This window comes from Ahaetulla prasina, chromosome 5 (assembly GCF_028640845.1).
Source record: "Ahaetulla prasina isolate Xishuangbanna chromosome 5, ASM2864084v1, whole genome shotgun sequence".
NCBI lineage: Eukaryota > Metazoa > Chordata > Lepidosauria > Squamata > Colubridae > Ahaetulla > Ahaetulla prasina.
In genome coordinates this window covers 9,330,205-9,345,542 of record NC_080543.1, presented here as the reverse complement: position 1 = coordinate 9,345,542, position 15,338 = coordinate 9,330,205, and the positions used below count along the sequence as shown (strand labels likewise).

The 15,338-nt window shown below is 42.3% G+C and overlaps 1 protein-coding gene across 1 annotated transcript in view; it reads left to right on the top strand.

Annotated features, from left to right (window-relative positions):
* Positions 1–15,338, top strand: part of DLG2 (discs large MAGUK scaffold protein 2) — a 1,438,267-nt gene that overhangs the window by 1,097,193 nt on the left and 325,736 nt on the right. The window lies entirely within an intron of this gene.

Genomic DNA, 15,338 nt, shown 5'->3' with positions numbered 1-15,338 from the left:
GTGTACCATGTGTTGTTGTTTTTTTAACTGCCTCTGACCAGGTGGTAGAACCTGTTTGCTGATAACAGAGTTTCTTGCAGCTTGTTAGTTGACAGAACTCTCCCCTAAATCTTTATCAGCCTAGGAGCTACTGACCATTATAATTATTTTAGGCCTTATAGGGTGTTTTCAGAACTGGTTGCAGAATTGTATTGGGTCAATTGAAGTTATTTCCCTTGGTGCTTGAAGGACCATAGGGAAGAATTAGTGGTCTTTGAGAATGCAGGGCCTAAAAGTTTTTCTCAACCTTAGGAACTTTAAAGCAAGTAGACTTCAACTTCTAATATGCCTAAAGCATTCATTTATCCATGGTCAGTGCCACCTTGACTCTGCACAGTTTCAAGATCCTTTTCAGCCAGATTGTCCTCTTCCAAATATTAAGAGAAAATCTACGTATGCTCCAGGACCTTTAGTTCCATCTCTTTGCTGTTTGCTTCGCTTCAGGTTGCTTTACTTCGTTCTGAGCCTTTACTTTCCTGACTTCCTTCTTTCAAGATTCAGGCTACCTGCTGATATTCTGCATTAGTTAAGTGTCCCTCTTTCCATTTTTTTGTACTTGTCCTTATCCTTTTTGTCTTTCAGTTTATCAGAGAGGTCTTTGTGTAACCATGCTGGTTTCTTCCTAGATTTCTTGTTTTTCTTTTTCAGTGGTATTGTGTTGGACTGGGCTTTTATGATCATATTTTTCAGAGTTTCCCAGAGCTTCTTGAGCTGTTTTCTCCTTTAAGAGCTTCATCCATGGAATCCTTCCCAAGCTCTCTCTGAGTTGGTTACAATCAGTTTTTTTAGTAGTAGTTTTCAACTTACAACCATTTGTTCAGTGACTGTTTGAAATTACAGCAGCGACGAATGAAGACTTACGAAGTTAGAGCTGTTGCAATGCTTCTGCAGTCAGGTGATCAAAATTTGGGTGTTTGGCATCCTACCCACAGGGGTACCAATAAAGGAGAATATTTGTAGCTCAGGGTTGAAGTGAGGGGTCCTTGGCATTCCCTGAGACTTGGCTGTTTTCTTGCATACATTTCATTACCCAAACTAGGTAACATCATCAGCAGAAGGTGGCAAAAGGTGATCACGTATTCCCAGGACATTGTATCCAACCCAAATATGACTCAGTTCCCAAGCATCTGAATTTTGATCACGTGAGCACGGTTGTAAGTGTGAAATATGGTCATAAGTCACTTTCAGTGCTGTGGTAACTTCGAACGGTCACTAAAGAAACTATTGTAAATCGAGGACTACCTGTATAAACTTTTGATGGCTAAAAATCACACCTAACATTTTCTCAAAGCAAGAAGGTTTCAGTGTTTTGTCCAATGATACAAAATAAGCACTACTAACTCATGAGTAGAACAATCCCTTTCTATGTTTGGGCTGGTCCTTTGATATTTCCAGCCTGGCCCCATGGGCTGGCCCTGCAGGCCAAATTTAAGCACCCTGTGGGCCAGATGCAGGCCACGGGCCTTGAGTTTGACACCCCTGGACTAGACAGTCACTTATCTGAAATGGTATAGGTTCTCCTGCTTGAGCAGAGGGCTTGACTAGAAGACCTCCAAGGTCCCTTCCATCTCTTCTACTCTACTCTACTCTACTCTACCCTACCCTACCCTACCCTAAACTCTAACTTCTATTCTATTCTATTCTATTCTATTCTATTCTATTCTATTCTATTCTATTCTATTCTATTCTATTCTATTCTACTCTACTCTACTCTACACTACGCTATGCAACGCTACTCTACGCTACGCAACGCTACTCTACGCTATGCAACGCTACTCTATGCTACGCTACGCTACGCTACGCTACTCTACTCTGTAATGGAAGGCAGGAAGGCCAAAATACAAAAGTCAAAGCATTTGAGGAAGGAAGAATTGAAAATTGGGATCCCACCTTGTCTGACGTCCATTGCCTCTATTCGTTGCCATTATGTTCAAGAAACCACAATTTTTTATTTTTTATTTTTTAATTTGCATTTATATCCCGCCCTTCTCCAAAGACTCAGGGCGGCTTACACTATGTTAGCAATAGTCTTCATTCATTTGTATATTATATACAAAGCCAACTTTTATTGTCCCCCAACAATCTGGGTCCTCATTTTACCTACCTTATAAAGGATGGAAGGCTGAGTCAACCTTGGGCCTGGTGGGGCTTGAACCTGCAGTAATTGCAGGCAGCTGTGTTAATAACAGACTGTCTTACCAGTCTGAGCCACAATGCCACCCTTTCTTGAAGCTTAAGCTTGAAATAGAATTTTTTAAAGGAGCCCTCCTCAACTGCTCCTATTCACCTTAGCCAAACATAATGGTGGAAAGTCCTGTGTGAAGAACTTAATTTCATCAATTTATCACCACCCTCCCTTCTCCTTTGCCTCTCCTGCTTCGGCTCCCCATCCTTGCTGGTTGTCTCTTATTTTCGATTTCGGTTGAGTAATTGATTTGGGAGAAGTTGTGTGCCAATAAAGGCAACAGCTTGCTAAGCAGAAACCTTTAAAGGCCTGAGCTGCCGTCCGTTTGATCAATTATGTTTACTTCGAGAGGGAAGAAAGCGTTCCCTGCTGTGATGGAATAGAAGGATTACTTTTGTGCCTGTCAGCAACTAGAAAGCCCTAGAAAAAAAGAAAAATGCACAGCGCCAGCCCTGGCATCAGCCTTGATTGAACATTTCATGAAGAAACTCTGAACAAGGGTCAGTTCAAAGGTCCATCCGAGTAGCTGGCTTGCCTCTGACTCATCCCGTTGCTTCAGAAGATATTAACTGAACAAAGTTTGCTTGCCAAAACTCTTAATGGCAAATGTTTGTCTGAAATCTAACAAAATTGGGTATGGCTGGAATTTGGGGCATCTACTCTAGAGAAAAGAAAAGAAAGGAAAGGAAAGGAAAATAGAATAGAATAGAATAGAATAGAATAGAATAGAATAGAATAGAATAGAATAGAATAGAATTTTTTATTGGCCAAGTGTGATTGGACAGACAAGGAATTTATCTTGGTGCATACGCTCTCTGTGTACATAAAAGAATTAAATCTAAATAAAATTACTAAATCTGCACTACTATTAATCTTCTCATCGTTCCCATCACCAATCTCTTTCCATTTATGACTGTATGACTGTAACTTTGTTGCTGGCAATCCTTATGATTTATATTGATATATTGACCATCAATTGTGTTGTAAATGTTGTACCTTGATGAACGTATCTTTTCTTTTATGTACACTGAGAGCATATGCACCAAGACAAATTCCTTGTGTGTCCAATCACACTTGGCCAATAAAAATTTCTATTCTATTCTATTCTATTCTATTCTATTCTATTCTATTCTATTCTATTCTATTCTATTCTATTCTATTCTATTCTATTCTAAGAAAAGATACCTTCATCAAGAATCATAAGATACAACACTTAATGATAGTCATAGGGTACAAATAAGCAATCAGGTAACAATATCAATATAAATCGTAAGGATACAAGCAAACAAAGTTATAGTCATACAGTTGTAAGTGGAAGGAGATGGGTGATGGGAACGATGAGAAGATTAATAGTAGTGCAGATTTAGTGAATAGTTTGACAGTATTGAGGGAGTTATTTGTTTAGCAGAGTGATAGCGTTCGGGGAAAAACTGTTCTTGTGTCTAGTTGTTCTGGTGTGCAGTGCTCTGTAGCGTCGTTTTGAGGGTAGGAGTTGAAACAATTTATGTCCAGGATGTGAGGGGTCTGTAAATATTTTCACAGCCCTCTTTTTGACTCATACATTATACAGGTCATCAATGGAAGGCAGGTTGGTAGCCATTGTTTTTTCTGCTGTTCTAATTACGCTCTGAAGTTTGTGTCTGTCTTGTTGGGTTGCAGAACCAAACTAGACAGTTATAGAGGTGCAGACGACAGACTCAATAATTCCTCTGTAGAACTGGATCAGCAGCTCCTTGGGCAGTTTGAGCTTTCTGAGTTGGCGCAGAAAAAAACATTCTTCGTTGCGCTTTTTTGATGACGTTTTTGATGCTAGCTGTCCATTTCAAATCTGAAATTCAGATCTGTCCATTTCGGATCTGAAGGACTGGGATTGGGGGAGATGATAGCAGTATTTCAATATTGGAACGGCTGCCACGAAGAGGAAGTGGTCAACCTCTTTTCCAAAGGACCAGAAGACCAGACGAGAAATAACGGATGGAAACTAATTGAGGAGAGAAGTAACCTGGAATTAAGGAGAAACTTCCTAACGGTGAGGACAATTAACCAGTGGAACAGCTCACCTTCAGAAGTTCTCAGTGCTTCATCACTGGAATTTTTTAAGAAGAGACTGGACAGTCACTTGTCTGAAATGGCATAGGGTTTCCTGCTTGAGCAGGGGGTTGGACTAGAAGACCTCCAAGGTCCCTTCCCACTCTGTCCTGATTGATTGTTTGAAAATTTGAAGGGCAAGTTGCCTTGGGAAGTCAAATTCCTCTGTTGACTTATTGGAGAGCAAATCCAATTGAACCTGGGGTTTGATTGCTATTCAGAAATCTCTTCTGCTGCTAGTTCCATATTTATCTGTGTAGGCGGATAAGTTTGGTTAGATGGGAGATGTTTGGTTCTCTTACAGATCTGATGTAAAATAATGGGGTTACTTTGGGATGATTCTTATCATCTCTCACATTGTTAAAATTCCGATTTCCTTTAACTGTCCAAATTGCTTATTAAGAGCTGCCAAACCTGAGCTAGTGACATACAGATAGCTCTTGATTTACATCCCTATCTGAGCGCAAAGTTAGCATTATAATTCAGGGTTGTGCTTAAGCAGGGTCGCCATATAAACTCACCTAATTTTATGACATGTTGGGGTAATCATTAAGTGAATGCCATTGTTCTTCAACGAATGCCATTGGGTTTTTTTTATTTGAATTTATATCCCGCCCTTCTCCGAAGACTCAGGGCGGCTTACACTATGTTAAGCAATAGTCTTCATCCATTTGTATATTATATACAAAGTCAACTTATTGCCCCCAACAATCTGGGTCCTCATTTTACCTACCTTATAAAGGATGGAAGGCTGAGTCAACCTTGGGCCTGGTGGGACTTGAACTTGCAGTAATTGCAGCTGTGTTAATAACAGACAGACTTAGTCTGCTGAGCCACCAGAGGTTGGTTTGTTTTGTTTGTTGTCAAACAAAACTATTTTACCTAAAATGGTTTTGTTTAACCATTTTTTAACCATTGTTTTTTTTGCCAGAAAGTGGAAGTAAATGCCAGTTTTAATGCCAAATAATTCTTGATCTTTCAAAGGAAAGGTAGGGGTGGCAGGGAGGTTTGCGGGTGCAGCGGTTAGAATGCTGCCCACTGCCAGGAGTTCGATCCTGACCAGCTCAAGGTTGACTCAGTCTTCCATCCTTCCAAGATCAGTAAAATGAGGAGCCAGATTGTTTGAGGCAATATGTGTTATTGAATAGGGAATAGGAGCCATGGTAGCACAATGGTTAATATTGCAGGCTGGTTCTGCTCACTGCCAGTAGTTCGATCCTGACCAGCTCAAGGTTGACTCAGCCTTCTATCCTTCCAAGATCGGTAAAATGAGGAGCCAGATTGTTGGGGCAATAGGCTGACTCTGTAAACCTCTTAGAGAGGGCTGTAAAGCACTATGAAGCAGTATATGTCTAAAGTGGTATTGGGAAGGAAGGGAGGAGTTGTGGTGTTGCAGTGCTTAGAATGCAGCGTTGCAGGCTAACTCTGCCCACTGCCAGGAGTTCGATACTATAAAGCGGTATATGTGTCTAAATGCTATTTCTATCTATCTATCTATCTATCTATCTATCTATCTATCTATCTATCTATCTATCTATCTATCTATCTATCTATCTATCTATCTGCTGTGGCCTAGGGGTGGAGCTCTTGCCTCACAATCAGGAGGTTGTGAGTTCGATCCTAAATAGAGTCAGATGTAGGGTCTCCTGCTTGGGCAGAGTGGGTTGGACTAGATGACCTGCAAAGGTCCCTTCCAACTCTGTTAATGTGTTAAATCTATCTATCTATCTATCTATCTATCTATCTATCTATCTATCTATCTATCTATCTATCATCTATCATCAAGAGCCACGGTGGTGCAGTGGTTAGAATGCAGAGGTTAGAATGCAATAGAATGCAAGCTAACTCTGCCCACAGCCAGGAGTTCGATCCCAACCGGCTCAAGGTTGACTCAGCTTTCCATCCTTCCGAGGTCAATAAAATCAGGACCCAGATTGTTGGGGGCAATATGCTGACTCTGCAAATCATTTAGAGAGGGCTGTAAAGTATTATGAAGCTGCATACAAGTAGTCCTCAACTTCCAACAGTTCATTTAGTGACTGTTCAAAGTTACAACGGCACTGAAAAAAGGAAGTGATGACCATTTTTTTACACTTACGGCTGTCGCAGCATCCTTGTGGTCACATGACCAAAATTCAGATGCTTGGCAAGGGGTTTTGCGACCTTCTGACAAGCAAAGTCAGTGGGGAATCCAGATTCATTTCACAATCACCTTATTTTTTGGCGTATAAGACGCATCTTTTTCCCCACAAAAAGTCTTATACTCCAAATGTAGCCCCACCCAGCTTCTCAAACGGAGGCTTCAGAGGCTGAAAGAAGCTTCAGAAAAGAAGCCCCCAAACAGAAGTTAGAAAAAAAGCCCCAAACAGAGCTTCAGAAAAGAAGCCTCCAAACAGAGCTTCAGAAAAGAAGCCTCCAAACAGAGCTTCAGAAAAGAAGCCTCCAAACAGAGCTTCAGAAAAGAAGCTCCTAAACAGAGCTTCAGAAAAAAAGCTCCCAAACAGAGCTTCAGAAAAAAGCTCCCAAACAGAGCTTCAGAAAAAAAGCCTCCAAACATAGCTTCAGAAAAGAAGCTCCCAAACAGAGCTTCAGAAAAGAAGCCTCCAAACAGAGCTTCAGAAAAGAAGCCTCCAAACAGAGCTTCAGAAAAGAAGCTCCCAAACAGAGCTTCAGAAAAAAGCTCCGAAACAGAGCTTCAGGAAAAAAGCCTCCAAACATAGCTTCAGAAAAGAAGCCTCCAAACAGAGCTTTAGAGGCTTTTTTTTCTGAAGTTCTGTTTGGAAGCTTTCAGAGGCAGAAAAAAAGCAAAAAAAAAAAAAAGCAAGGCACAGAGCTCACAACCAAGGAACCTGTTGCTAAAATTCACCTCTGGGAACAGCTGATTGGGGGTATTCCGGGAGGCTGATCCACCTGCCAATCAGTTTTTTTCTTATTTTCCTCCCCAAAAACTAAGGTGCATCTTATACTCCGAAAAATACGGTATTACTAACTTAATAAATGCAACGATTCGTTGAACAACCCCTAAAATGGGATGCTTAACAAATGTTTCACTTTACGACATAAAAATTGGGCTCAACTGTGGTCATAACTCGAGGACCGCCTTATATAAGTCGAAGTGCTATTGCTATTCTTCCTTTGCAGAGTAACCTTTTGAAATAGGTCCCTGCACACAATCACACTGTTGTGAACAGTGACAAATGCACCCTTTTGATTTTCATGTCTAAAATGTCGGCTCTAATGAATTCAACCTTTAACGTCTGGTGTCAAAGCAATTGTCCTAAGGCTACAATAGCAATTCTCTTCAGGCCTGGATTATTGGTTTCTCAGCTATGGAGAATATATATATAATGCCTAAGCTTTGAAATGTCTTTTGGAAGCAAGCCTTTTGATTGACAGCTGCTCCGAGCTCCTCTGTAAACATTTCATGCGCAATTATAGTCAGCTCCTGCTCGGCATTTGAGTGCATATCGTTTCTCTCGGTGGTTCCTGCCATTTTTCTTATGGCCGTTGCCGTCATTATTATAAACCCTAACCTGTGTTTAACTCATAGAATCATCTATTGCAATGTCCTTCCTGTTAAAGACTACTTCAGCTTCAACCACAACAATACAAGAGCAAACAATAGATTTAAACTTAATGTTAACCGCTTCAATCTTGATTGCAGAAAATATGACTTCTGTAACAGAGTTGTTAATGCTTGGAACACACTACCTAACTCTGTGGTCTCTTCCCCAAATCCCAAAAGCTTCAACCAAAAACTGTCTACTATTGACCTCACCCCATTCCCAAAAGGACTATAAGGGGCGTGCATAAGAGCACAAGCGTGCCTACCGTTCCTGTCCTAATGTTCCCTTTATTTATTTTTTTAATTTGCATTTATATCCCGCCCTTCTCTGAAGACTCAGGGCGGCTTACACTATGTCAAGCAACAGTCTTCATCCATTTGTATATTATATACAAAGTCAACTTATTGCCCTCAACAATCTGGGTCCTCATTTTACCTACCTTATAAAGGATGGAAGGCTGAATTGTATCGAATTTCATATACTTATTGCATACTTATGATAATATATATGCTTATATATTGTATAGTTACTTTCATGCTTATGCTTATATATACTGTTGTGACAAATAAAATAAATAAATAAAAATAAATAAATAAATAAATTATTGCAGCAAACAGTGGTTGTCAACACACACCAGATCTCAATAGAGCTAGTCCTCGGCTTACGACAGGTCACTGAGCAACCTTTCAAAGTTATGACAGACGTTGAAAAAGAGCCCTGACACTCAGCTCCTGTTTATGGCCATTGGCAGTACCCCGCAGTCAGAGGACCATGGTTTATGACATTTTTGCCCCAAACTGGCATTTACTGCCAACAATAGGTTAGCTTAGTGACTGTGTCATTCACTTAATGACTGCAGCAAAAAAAGGAAAGGTCTTAAAATCAGGCATGCTCAATTACGGTTGTAAGTCAAGGACCATCTCTATTGTAGATGCTGCCCGTATTTCAGGAGGGAAAAGCAAAGCAGGCACCATTACAGAGAAGACTGACTTTTGATAACCTACTAAATGATCCTGTTTTGTCATTGTTTTAAGTCAGAATAGAATAGAATTCTTTATTGGCCAAATGTGATTGGACACACAAGGAATTTATCTCTGGTGCATTAAGAATGGAGGGGAGGGGAGGGGAGGGAGGGAGGAGAGGGGAGGGGAGGAGAGAAGGGAAGGGAAAGGGTGGGGAGAGAAGAGAAGAGAAGAGAGGAGAAGAGAAGAGAAGAGAAGAGAAGAGAAGAGAAGAGAGAAGGAAAGGGAAGGGAAAGGGTGGGGAGAGAAGAAGAGAAGGGAAGGAAGGAAGGGAAAGGGTGGGAGAGAAGAAGAGAAGGAAGGAAGGGAAAGGGTGGGGAGAGAAGAGAAGAGAAGAGAAGGAAGGGAAGGAAGGGAAGGGAAAGGGTGGGAGAGAAGAGAAGGAAGGAAGGAAGGGAAGGGAAAGGGTGGGAAGAGAAGAGAAGGAAGGGAAGGAAGGGAAGGGAAGGGAAAGGGTGGGGAGAGGAGAAGAGAAGAGAAGGGAAGGGAAGGGAAGGGAAGGGAAAGGGTGGGGAGAGAAGAGAAGGGAAGGGAAGGGAAGGGAAGAGAGAGAAGGGAAGGGAAAGGGTGGGGAGAGAAGAGAGAAGAGAAGAGAAGAGAAGAGAAGAGAAGAGAAGAGAAGAGAAGAGAAGAGAAGAGAAGAGGTCTCTGGAAGCCATCTTTTTCATTGGATCTTCAGGCCTGCCACATTTACTGCTGTGGGAAACTGGGAGGGGGGATTGTATGGAGTGTGGGTGATATACCTGTACAGTCATAATAACATTCCTTTCTCAGAGAGTCAAGGACATCTTGCCCTACACCTGGATGGCTGGAATTGGGAGGCATCTCCAGTTGGGGCGGTCCTTTGATTGGACTATGTGATGGACATGTGGGTTTTGGGCAGGGACTTGGACTTTCCTTTTGGGGGGGGGGGAACCTGGAAGCTTTCAGATTCGGGTTTTCCCAGTATCTGGGAATACTTGCCTTATTTGCCAATATAACATCTCTAATAAAATGGAACTTTGAGGAAACTCAAGCCTCGGCGTTGTCTTTCGTTAGGGGTGTTACTTGGACCCCTGACCCTTGGAGGTGTTCTAGCCCAACCCCCTCAAGCAGGAAACCCTATACCCTATATAGATGGCTGCTTCACAACTGCTGTGTTTACAGAACGAACACCGTTTTATAACCACTATAATATATGGCGGTAACGGATAGTCTCCATTATGGTCGTAAATCAAGGACTATTTCTATAATGTTTCTGTGGTGGCACGATGGTTTGCCCAACAGCTGTTATAAAAAAGGCACTTTGCTGGTATTGTATAAATACACACACACACACACACACACACACACACACACACGCACACACCCCTTGTAGAGATGGCTTTGAAGTCTCAACAATCAAAACGTCCCTCTCCAGCCCAATTACGAGCCAATTTCGATCCCTTTTTTGAAAGCTTCCATCGAAAATACGTTATTTCTCCGAAAGCTCTGCCGTGGGTTAGAGTTTTCAATTTTCCCAGGAGAAAAGAAGCACGACCAATCTTTCACCCGCACGTCGTTGCCCTTTTGCGTCTTCGCGTGACCTCGAAGACCGCGTACTCAATAAAGGGACAACCCCAGGTAACTCTCGCTGACTCTCGATCGGGTCAAGGATCACAAGACAATTAATGACTAGCGCTTTTCAGGTCTTCAGAGTACAAGCAAAGGTGCTGACCTTTCCTTTTGTGTGTTGGCTTCCGTTGGGTGGAATCCAAAAGAGCCTTCAGTGTGTTGCTGACACATCATTCCGGGTAATTTCTTGGAACTTGACATTATCCTTCTTTTAAAGACCTCTGGTTTGCTAGGAACACTGTCAACTTGTTGTGGTCAGTCAGCAGGCTACAGAGCTGGCAACGGAGTCAGACAGCGATGAGGCTGAGGTGAGGCCAGGGCCATCGGGAGGTGAGGTGCGGACTCCAGAGCCTCCAGAGCCTGATAGTAGTGAGGCAGAGGAATAGGAGGAGCCTGTTCCTATGAGAAGAGCTGCCAGAAGGCAAGAGCAGCTCAAGCAGAGAGGACCACTCTGGAGTAGGGCCAAGAGATGATTGGCCCCTCCCGTAAGGCCTAAAACAGACCAGCACCGGTGTTTCAGCTGGCCGGAAAACAGCAATGTAGCTGTGTCCTTTGCTTCGTGTACGTCTTTTTTTTCTGTTTGTGGCTTCTGGACATTTGCCAGGAAGGGCCTTTGGCAGTTTGCCTAATTGGACTAAGGTTTGTGAGATAACTGAAGAATTTGTGTTTGGGAGGCATTTGTTTTCCTTTGAGCTGAACTCCGCTGGGAATGAAGTAATTCCCAGCTGTTCGAATAAAGTTTATTTTTCCACGGACTAAGTTTACTACTACTTACTTGGGCCTGGGTCACAACACAACTCTTCCTCCTGTTCTTTGCTTCCACCCAAAGTATATGTCATGTCAATTGGCCCCCAACTGTTTGAACACCAGGGACCAGTTCACCAGTGAGGGGAAAGAAATTTCCATGGACTGGTAGCTGCCCGTGGCCCGAAGGTTAGAGAGCCCTGTCAGGGTTCCAAGTAATGCATCCATTTCAAGCAACACCCCAAGACAATTCAATTCCTCAAAGAATAGCTTTATTGGAAATACCGTATTGGCACTTATTGTTCTGACCCAGGCTTCCCCTGGCAGCTCTGCACATGCACACATTGGGAACAGGATCCAGCTGTTCTTCTGCTCCACTGATGTCCAACTCCTGTTGTGTCTGCGCCCCCCAAGCTGGGGCCCCTGCCAGAAAGTGATTCAGAAAGTGAGGGGGAAGGGCCATCAAGACTTACCTCTGGAGCACCGGCTTCCTTGGCTCAGCTCCAGGAGACAGAGGCAGACCAGGTGGAGGAGATAACGAGGCCTCCGTCCCTGATTCTTTCCCCCCCAGGCCACGCCTCCAGACCCAGCTGATGGCAATCAGGCCTGGCTGGACCCTAGGTTTCATAGGCAGGAGAGGCCTTATACATTGTACGCCGCCCCGAGTCTTCGGAGAAGGGCGGGATATAAATGTAAATTAAAAAAAAACAAACAGAAGCAAGGGTGGGGCAGGCCTAGGAAGTGCTGAGTCATGGAGCCACACCCCACATGATATAAAAGCAGCAAGGGCTGCTATATCACTTCGTGGCAAGCAAATCAACTGCTTAACTAGAGCTGAAGTGCTGTTTGTTCCTGGTTGACTCATCAGCATCAAGAGAGATAACAGAGACACTTGGCAGACACTCGCTAGTTTGCTGCCAAAAGCTGATAGTTGCCGGCTAATTAAGTCATCGCTCGGACTGAGGCAAGGGGGACAGAACAACTCTAAAGGCAGCTGACAACTGTCAGACAGCCCTGGCCCCATTTCTGCCTCTGATGCAGAGCCCTTGTCAGAGCCTTCCCCAGACTCAGGACTGGCCCATGTTCTTCTCCAACCTCCTCACTGTTCGAATCTGCTGCCAGATCCACTGGTGGGCCACAACACTTACCTGGTGAAAACCGACTCTGAAAACTCCCACGTTTTTTCACCTAAGTAAAAGTAAAAGTTTTTCTCTCAATATTGATTATTTCCCGATTGCTTATTTGTAACCTATGACTATAATTAAGTGTTGTACCTTATGATTCTTGATGAACGTATCTTTTCTTTTATGTACACTGAGAGCGTATGCCCCAAGACAAATTCCTTGTGTGTCCAATCACACTTGGCCAATAAAGAATTCTATTCTATTTTATTGACCCATTAAGCCCAAAAAGTTTCCCATCACTGAATTATCCTATCAACAAGGAAAGCACAAAGCAGAAACAAATATTTTTGATCAACTCTTTGAGCCTTATCATCCCTTATCCCAGTACCCACTCCAGAATTCATACAGATAGAGGCATCTGTAAATGGTCAGCCCCCAAATAACACCAATTGTTGTTTTGTCACCGTGGTATTCTCAGTGGGTGTCTTGCAAGAACCTTTGTGGCCAAAAGCAATTTAGCAAGCCACTGGACCTCCGATTGTCTTCAAGATGCTTTAAAATACTGTGTGAAGAGCAGCTGGAATCCTGTCCAGTTTTTCTTCCTAAAGGGAAGAGCTGTTTTGCAACAATAAGCTAAAGTTGGGTTATTAAAGTCCGTACGACACTCTAAAAGGCTTTGCGCTGAGGCAGCCCAGCGCAAATGGGAAATACATCAACAGACAGCGTTTGACCATCTAGGAATCTCATCTGCTTGTCGTTGTAAAACCTTCTGGTTCTTGGATTGCAAGTCCAAATATTCTGTCAAACTTTGGTCTAAAGCAGGGGTGTTGAACTCAAGGCCTGTGGGCTGCATCCGGCACCTGCGGGGTGCGAAAATCTCGTCCACAGGGCCAGCCTGGAAATAGCAAAGGATCGGCCCATGGTGCCTCTGGCAGTCAAAATGGAGCACGCGGGGGTGGGGGAGGCTGCAGGGTGCGGACCCGGTTTTCGGCTTGGACGGCCTCCTGCAGCATTTTGCCAGCCAAAATGGGGTGCGTGGGGCTGCGCGGGGCCCCCTCGCACCCTGTTTTAGCCGGCAGGGTGTTGCAGGAGGCGTCCGTCCCATCTCCCCCACCCTCCCCTCCCCAGTTGGCCCGTGGAGGAGAACTACAATGCTGATCCGGCCCTTGAAGAATTCCAGTTTGACACCCCTGGCCCAGAGGTGGGTTTCAGCAGGTTCTGACCAGTTCTGGAGAACCGGTAGTGGAAATTTTGAGTAGTTCGGAGAACCAGTAGTAAAAATTCTGACTGGCCCTGTCCCCCTCTATTCTCTGCCTCCCGAGTCCCAGCTGATCGGGAGGAAATGGGGATTTTGCAGTATTCTTTCCCTGGATTGGGGAGGGAATGGAGATTTTACAGTATTCGTTCCCTGGATTGGGGAGGGAATGGAGATTTTACAGTATCCTTCCCCTACCATGCCCACCAAGCCACGCCCACCAAGCCATGCCACGCCCACCAAGCCACACCCACAGAACCGGTAGTAAAAAAATTTGAAACCCACCACTGGTCTAAAGAACCAAAAGCTTTATTATTTGTATTTTAAATTATTAAACCACTACACTGAGGGCAGAATAAGTAGCAGTGGGTGAAAGCTTGTCGAAGAGAGATCCCGCCTAGAACGTTCTAGGTGAAATTTCCTGTCAGTTAAAACAATTCAACAGTGGGATTCTGCTGGCCTGCAGAAGTTGTGGATGCTCCAATACTGGAAGTTTTGAAAAGAAGATTGGACAACCATTTGCCTGTAATGGTATAGGATCTTCTGCTTGAGCCGGGGGTTGGACTAGAAGACCTTCAAGGTCCCATGTGTTATACTGTTACGCTTGTATAGTCAAGGATACCCTTTCTGTGACAGTTTTGTTGTTATTTATTTTTCTACCTCTGTCTCTTCTCTTTTCTTTTCTTTTTGTAAAAGTTTTTTTTTATTTTTCAAAGACAAACAAACACACAATACGTTTTTTCTGAATAGAGTATTGACCGAGTCAAAATACATACAGCTTATTTTCCCCAAATTTAATTTATATCATTCAATTTCTGCCATTTATATTTCTATTCTGTTCCCTTTTTCATCTCTATTTTATATTTAATATATAATCAAAATTACCCTCCGCTCTAACCGCCTAATCTTAATCTTCTTTCATTTCAATCTTTTGTTTCTTCGTCTCACATATATTTTCCAATAATTCTTTATTCTATCGAAACCCTTTAAATTTCACACAATCATTTTAATATTTCACACTTATTTCTAAATATCCATTGTTTTCTAAAGGTGGACCAGATTATCGTATCTTATTAGTCATTTTACCCCTTTACCAATATATTTCTTCAGTTTTATTTTCCACATCTTCTTTTTTAAGTAAAAATATCTTATTCCCATTACCTTTCATTTAAATTTCCCTTACATCTAAGTAAAACCCTTCTAAGTAAATCATTTTATACTTCACAATTTATTTCATCATATCCCCATCATTTTTCTATGCTCTACCATTGTTAAAGAATGTTCAAATGTTACAATCACCAGTATTAATAATCATCTTACTCTTTTGACAATATATTTCTTCAGTTTTTGTTTACCATATTATCTTTTTAAAAAAAATATCCCTTCTCATGAGTCATTTTATATTTCACAATTTATTATCATCGTTTTCCCTTTCTCTTTTCTTTTCTTTTTTCTTTTTTTGATTTTTTTAAAATTTTTTGAACAAACATACATAAAAACATCGTCAGTACAAATACAAACAGTGTGTCGATTGGTTGGTTACAAATCTTTTGTGCAATTTCACCGAATTTCGTATCTTTTAATTTATCTAATTTTACATTTTACCAATCTAATATATATCCAAATGTTTTGGTCCATTAATCATTTGTTTAACTATAAGTATTTCTTCCCTCACTTGGTACAAAACGTTCTAAATTTTAAGTTAATTGTATTACATCATTT